A 6,840-nucleotide genomic window follows, 5' to 3' on the forward strand; every position below is an offset into this window, starting at 1 on the left:
GGTTAGGGTTAGGGTTAGGGTTAGGGTTAGGGTTAGGGTTAGGGTTAGGGTTAGGGTTAGGGTTAGGGTTAGGGTTAGGGTTAGGGTTAGGGTTAGGGTTAGGGTTAGGGTTAGGGTTAGGGTTAGGGTTAGGGTTAGGGTTAGGGTTAGGGTTAGGGTTAGGGTTAGGGTTAGGGTTAGGGTTAGGGTTAGGGTTAGGGTTAGGGTTAGGGTTAGGGTTAGGGTTAGGGTTAGGGTTAGGGTTAGGGTTAGGGTTAGGGTTAGGGTTAGGGTTAGGGTTAGGGTTAGGGTTAGGGTTAGGGTTAGGGTTAGGGTTAGGGTTAGGGTTAGGGTTAGGGTTAGGGTTAGGGTTAGGGTTAGGGTTAGGGTTAGGGTTAGGGTTAGGGTTAGGGTTAGGGTTAGGGTTAGGGTTAGGGTTAGGGTTAGGGTTAGGGTTAGGGTTAGGGTTAGGGTTAGGGTTAGGGTTAGGGTTAGGGTTAGGGTTAGGGTTAGGGTTAGGGTTAGGGTTAGGGTTAGGGTTAGGGTTAGGGTTAGGGTTAGGGTTAGGGTTAGGGTTAGGGTTAGGGTTAGGGTTAGGGTTAGGGTTAGGGTTAGGGTTAGGGTTAGGGTTAGGGTTAGGGTTAGGGTTAGGGTTAGGGTTAGGGTTAGGGTTAGGGTTAGGGTTAGGGTTAGGGTTAGGGTTAGGGTTAGGGTTAGGGTTAGGGTTAGGGTTAGGGTTAGGGTTAGGGTTAGGGTTAGGGTTAGGGTTAGGGTTAGGGTTAGGGTTAGGGTTAGGGTTAGGGTTAGGGTTAGGGTTAGGGTTAGGGTTAGGGTTAGGGTTAGGGTTAGGGTTAGGGTTAGGGTTAGGGTTAGGGTTAGGGTTAGGGTTAGGGTTAGGGTTAGGGTTAGGGTTAGGGTTAGGGTTAGGGTTAGGGTTAGGGTTAGGGTTAGGGTTAGGGTTAGGGTTAGGGTTAGGGTTAGGGTTAGGGTTAGGGTTAGGGTTAGGGTTAGGGTTAGGGTTAGGGTTAGGGTTAGGGTTAGGAGGTTAGGGTTAGGGTTAGGGTTAGGGTTAGGGTTAGGGTTAGGGTTAGGGTTAGGGTTAGGGTTAGGGTTAGGGTTAGGGTTAGGGTTAGGGTTAGGGTTAGGGTTAGGGTTAGGGTTAGGGTTAGGGTTAGGGTTAGGGTTAGGGTTAGGGTTAGGGTTAGGGTTAGGGTTAGGGTTAGGGTTAGGGTTAGGGTTAGGGTTAGGGTTAGGGTTAGGGTTAGGGTTAGGGTTAGGGTTAGGGTTAGGGTTAGGGTTAGGGTTAGGGTTAGGGTTAGGGTTAGGGTTAGGGTTAGGGTTAGGGTTAGGGTTAGGGTTAGGGTTAGGGTTAGGGTTAGGGTTAGGGTTAGGGTTAGGGTTAGGGTTAGGGTTAGGGTTAGGGTTAGGGTTAGGGTTAGGGTTAGGGTTAGGGTTAGGGTTAGGGTTAGGGTTAGGGTTAGGGTTAGGGTTAGGGTTAGGGTTAGGGTTAGGGTTAGGGTTAGGGTTAGGGTTAGGGTTAGGGTTAGGGTTAGGGTTAGGGTTAGGGTTAGGGTTAGGGTTAGGGTTAGGGTTAGGGTTAGGGTTAGGGTTAGGGTTAGGGTTAGGGTTAGGGTTAGGGTTAGGGTTAGGGTTAGGGTTAGGGTTAGGGTTAGGGTTAGGGTTAGGGTTAGGGTTAGGGTTAGGGTTAGGGTTAGGGTTAGGGTTAGGGTTAGGGTTAGGGTTAGGGTTAGGGTTAGGGTTAGGGTTAGGGTTAGGGTTAGGGTTAGGGTTAGGGTTAGGGTTAGGGTTAGGGTTAGGGTTAGGGTTAGGGTTAGGGTTAGGGTTAGGGTTAGGGTTAGGGTTAGGGTTAGGGTTAGGGTTAGGGTTAGGGTTAGGGTTAGGGTTAGGGTTAGGGTTAGGGTTAGGGTTAGGGTTAGGGTTAGGGTTAGGGTTAGGGTTAGGGTTAGGGTTAGGGTTAGGGTTAGGGTTAGGGTTAGGGTTAGGGTTAGGGTTAGGGTTAGGGTTAGGGTTAGGGTTAGGGTTAGGGTTAGGGTTAGGGTTAGGGTTAGGGTTAGGGTTAGGGTTAGGGTTAGGGTTAGGGTTAGGGTTAGGGTTAGGGTTAGGGTTAGGGTTAGGGTTAGGGTTAGGGTTAGGGTTAGGGTTAGGGTTAGGGTTAGGGTTAGGGTTAGGGTTAGGGTTAGGGTTAGGGTTAGGGTTAGGGTTAGGGTTAGGGTTAGGGTTAGGGTTAGGGTTAGGGTTAGGGTTAGGGTTAGGGTTAGGGTTAGGGTTAGGGTTAGGGTTAGGGTTAGGGTTAGGGTTAGGGTTAGGGTTAGGGTTAGGGTTAGGGTTAGGGTTAGGGTTAGGGTTAGGGTTAGGGTTAGGGTTAGGGTTAGGGTTAGGGTTAGGGTTAGGGTTAGGGTTAGGGTTAGGGTTAGGGTTAGGGTTAGGGTTAGGGTTAGGGTTAGGGTTAGGGTTAGGGTTAGGGTTAGGGTTAGGGTTAGGGTTAGGGTTAGGGTTAGGGTTAGGGTTAGGGTTAGGGTTAGGGTTAGGGTTAGGGTTAGGGTTAGGGTTAGGGTTAGGGTTAGGGTTAGGGTTAGGGTTAGGGTTAGGGTTAGGGTTAGGGTTAGGGTTAGGGTTAGGGTTAGGGTTAGGGTTAGGGTTAGGGTTAGGGTTAGGGTTAGGGTTAGGGTTAGGGTTAGGGTTAGGGTTAGGGTTAGGGTTAGGGTTAGGGTTAGGGTTAGGGTTAGGGTTAGGGTTAGGGTTAGGGTTAGGGTTAGGGTTAGGGTTAGGGTTAGGGTTAGGGTTAGGGTTAGGGTTAGGGTTAGGGTTAGGGTTAGGGTTAGGGTTAGGGTTAGGGTTAGGGTTAGGGTTAGGGTTAGGGTTAGGGTTAGGGTTAGGGTTAGGGTTAGGGTTAGGGTTAGGGTTAGGGTTAGGGTTAGGGTTAGGGTTAGGGTTAGGGTTAGGGTTAGGGTTAGGGTTAGGGTTAGGGTTAGGGTTAGGGTTAGGGTTAGGGTTAGGGTTAGGGTTAGGGTTAGGGTTAGGGTTAGGGTTAGGGTTAGGGTTAGGGTTAGGGTTAGGGTTAGGGTTAGGGTTAGGGTTAGGGTTAGGGTTAGGGTTAGGGTTAGGGTTAGGGTTAGGGTTAGGGTTAGGGTTAGGGTTAGGGTTAGGGTTAGGGTTAGGGTTAGGGTTAGGGTTAGGGTTAGGGTTAGGGTTAGGGTTAGGGTTAGGGTTAGGGTTAGGGTTAGGGTTAGGGTTAGGGTTAGGGTTAGGGTTAGGGTTAGGGTTAGGGTTAGGGTTAGGGTTAGGGTTAGGGTTAGGGTTAGGGTTAGGGTTAGGGTTAGGGTTAGGGTTAGGGTTAGGGTTAGGGTTAGGGTTAGGGTTAGGGTTAGGGTTAGGGTTAGGGTTAGGGTTAGGGTTAGGGTTAGGGTTAGGGTTAGGGTTAGGGTTAGGGTTAGGGTTAGGGTTAGGGTTAGGGTTAGGGTTAGGGTTAGGGTTAGGGTTAGGGTTAGGGTTAGGGTTAGGGTTAGGGTTAGGGTTAGGGTTAGGGTTAGGGTTAGGGTTAGGGTTAGGGTTAGGGTTAGGGTTAGGGTTAGGGTTAGGGTTAGGGTTAGGGTTAGGGTTAGGGTTAGGGTTAGGGTTAGGGTTAGGGTTAGGGTTAGGGTTAGGGTTAGGGTTAGGGTTAGGGTTAGGGTTAGGGTTAGGGTTAGGGTTAGGGTTAGGGTTAGGGTTAGGGTTAGGGTTAGGGTTAGGGTTAGGGTTAGGGTTAGGGTTAGGGTTAGGGTTAGGGTTAGGGTTAGGGTTAGGGTTAGGGTTAGGGTTAGGGTTAGGGTTAGGGTTAGGGTTAGGGTTAGGGTTAGGGTTAGGGTTAGGGTTAGGGTTAGGGTTAGGGTTAGGGTTAGGGTTAGGGTTAGGGTTAGGGTTAGGGTTAGGGTTAGGGTTAGGGTTAGGGTTAGGGTTAGGGTTAGGGTTAGGGTTAGGGTTAGGGTTAGGGTTAGGGTTAGGGTTAGGGTTAGGGTTAGGGTTAGGGTTAGGGTTAGGGTTAGGGTTAGGGTTAGGGTTAGGGTTAGGGTTAGGGTTAGGGTTAGGGTTAGGGTTAGGGTTAGGGTTAGGGTTAGGGTTAGGGTTAGGGTTAGGGTTAGGGTTAGGGTTAGGGTTAGGGTTAGGGTTAGGGTTAGGGTTAGGGTTAGGGTTAGGGTTAGGGTTAGGGTTAGGGTTAGGGTTAGGGTTAGGGTTAGGGTTAGGGTTAGGGTTAGGGTTAGGGTTAGGGTTAGGGTTAGGGTTAGGGTTAGGGTTAGGGTTAGGGTTAGGGTTAGGGTTAGGGTTAGGGTTAGGGTTAGGGTTAGGGTTAGGGTTAGGGTTAGGGTTAGGGTTAGGGTTAGGGTTAGGGTTAGGGTTAGGGTTAGGGTTAGGGTTAGGGTTAGGGTTAGGGTTAGGGTTAGGGTTAGGGTTAGGGTTAGGGTTAGGGTTAGGGTTAGGGTTAGGGTTAGGGTTAGGGTTAGGGTTAGGGTTAGGGTTAGGGTTAGGGTTAGGGTTAGGGTTAGGGTTAGGGTTAGGGTTAGGGTTAGGGTTAGGGTTAGGGTTAGGGTTAGGGTTAGGGTTAGGGTTAGGGTTAGGGTTAGGGTTAGGGTTAGGGTTAGGGTTAGGGTTAGGGTTAGGGTTAGGGTTAGGGTTAGGGTTAGGGTTAGGGTTAGGGTTAGGGTTAGGGTTAGGGTTAGGGTTAGGGTTAGGGTTAGGGTTAGGGTTAGGGTTAGGGTTAGGGTTAGGGTTAGGGTTAGGGTTAGGGTTAGGGTTAGGGTTAGGGTTAGGGTTAGGGTTAGGGTTAGGGTTAGGGTTAGGGTTAGGGTTAGGGTTAGGGTTAGGGTTAGGGTTAGGGTTAGGGTTAGGGTTAGGGTTAGGGTTAGGGTTAGGGTTAGGGTTAGGGTTAGGGTTAGGGTTAGGGTTAGGGTTAGGGTTAGGGTTAGGGTTAGGGTTAGGGTTAGGGTTAGGGTTAGGGTTAGGGTTAGGGTTAGGGTTAGGGTTAGGGTTAGGGTTAGGGTTAGGGTTAGGGTTAGGGTTAGGGTTAGGGTTAGGGTTAGGGTTAGGGTTAGGGTTAGGGTTAGGGTTAGGGTTAGGGTTAGGGTTAGGGTTAGGGTTAGGGTTAGGGTTAGGGTTAGGGTTAGGGTTAGGGTTAGGGTTAGGGTTAGGGTTAGGGTTAGGGTTAGGGTTAGGGTTAGGGTTAGGGTTAGGGTTAGGGTTAGGGTTAGGGTTAGGGTTAGGGTTAGGGTTAGGGTTAGGGTTAGGGTTAGGGTTAGGGTTAGGGTTAGGGTTAGGGTTAGGGTTAGGGTTAGGGTTAGGGTTAGGGTTAGGGTTAGGGTTAGGGTTAGGGTTAGGGTTAGGGTTAGGGTTAGGGTTAGGGTTAGGGTTAGGGTTAGGGTTAGGGTTAGGGTTAGGGTTAGGGTTAGGGTTAGGGTTAGGGTTAGGGTTAGGGTTAGGGTTAGGGTTAGGGTTAGGGTTAGGGTTAGGGTTAGGGTTAGGGTTAGGGTTAGGGTTAGGGTTAGGGTTAGGGTTAGGGTTAGGGTTAGGGTTAGGGTTAGGGTTAGGGTTAGGGTTAGGGTTAGGGTTAGGGTTAGGGTTAGGGTTAGGGTTAGGGTTAGGGTTAGGGTTAGGGTTAGGGTTAGGGTTAGGGTTAGGGTTAGGGTTAGGGTTAGGGTTAGGGTTAGGGTTAGGGTTAGGGTTAGGGTTAGGGTTAGGGTTAGGGTTAGGGTTAGGGTTAGGGTTAGGGTTAGGGTTAGGGTTAGGGTTAGGGTTAGGGTTAGGGTTAGGGTTAGGGTTAGGGTTAGGGTTAGGGTTAGGGTTAGGGTTAGGGTTAGGGTTAGGGTTAGGGTTAGGGTTAGGGTTAGGGTTAGGGTTAGGGTTAGGGTTAGGGTTAGGGTTAGGGTTAGGGTTAGGGTTAGGGTTAGGGTTAGGGTTAGGGTTAGGGTTAGGGTTAGGGTTAGGGTTAGGGTTAGGGTTAGGGTTAGGGTTAGGGTTAGGGTTAGGGTTAGGGTTAGGGTTAGGGTTAGGGTTAGGGTTAGGGTTAGGGTTAGGGTTAGGGTTAGGGTTAGGGTTAGGGTTAGGGTTAGGGTTAGGGTTAGGGTTAGGGTTAGGGTTAGGGTTAGGGTTAGGGTTAGGGTTAGGGTTAGGGTTAGGGTTAGGGTTAGGGTTAGGGTTAGGGTTAGGGTTAGGGTTAGGGTTAGGGTTAGGGTTAGGGTTAGGGTTAGGGTTAGGGTTAGGGTTAGGGTTAGGGTTAGGGTTAGGGTTAGGGTTAGGGTTAGGGTTAGGGTTAGGGTTAGGGTTAGGGTTAGGGTTAGGGTTAGGGTTAGGGTTAGGGTTAGGGTTAGGGTTAGGGTTAGGGTTAGGGTTAGGGTTAGGGTTAGGGTTAGGGTTAGGGTTAGGGTTAGGGTTAGGGTTAGGGTTAGGGTTAGGGTTAGGGTTAGGGTTAGGGTTAGGGTTAGGGTTAGGGTTAGGGTTAGGGTTAGGGTTAGGGTTAGGGTTAGGGTTAGGGTTAGGGTTAGGGTTAGGGTTAGGGTTAGGGTTAGGGTTAGGGTTAGGGTTAGGGTTAGGGTTAGGGTTAGGGTTAGGGTTAGGGTTAGGGTTAGGGTTAGGGTTCGGTTAGGGTTAGGGTTAGGGTTAGGGTTAGGGTTAGGGTTAGGGTTAGGGTTAGGGTTAGGGTTAGGGTTAGGGTTAGGGTTAGGGTTAGGGTTAGGGTTAGGGTTAGGGTTAGGGTTAGGGTTAGGGTTAGGGTTAGGGTTAGGGTTAGGGTTAGGGTTAGGGTTAGGGTTAGGGTTAGGGTTAGGGTTAGGGTTAGGGTTAGGGTTAGGGTTAGGGTTAGGGTTAGGGTTA

The sequence above is a fragment of the Aulostomus chinensis genome, chromosome 7 (genome assembly GCF_037954235.1).
Source record: "Aulostomus chinensis isolate RoL2024-O1b breed Wild chromosome 7, RoL_Achi_v1.0, whole genome shotgun sequence".
NCBI classification, from domain to species: domain Eukaryota; kingdom Metazoa; phylum Chordata; class Actinopteri; order Syngnathiformes; family Aulostomidae; genus Aulostomus; species Aulostomus chinensis.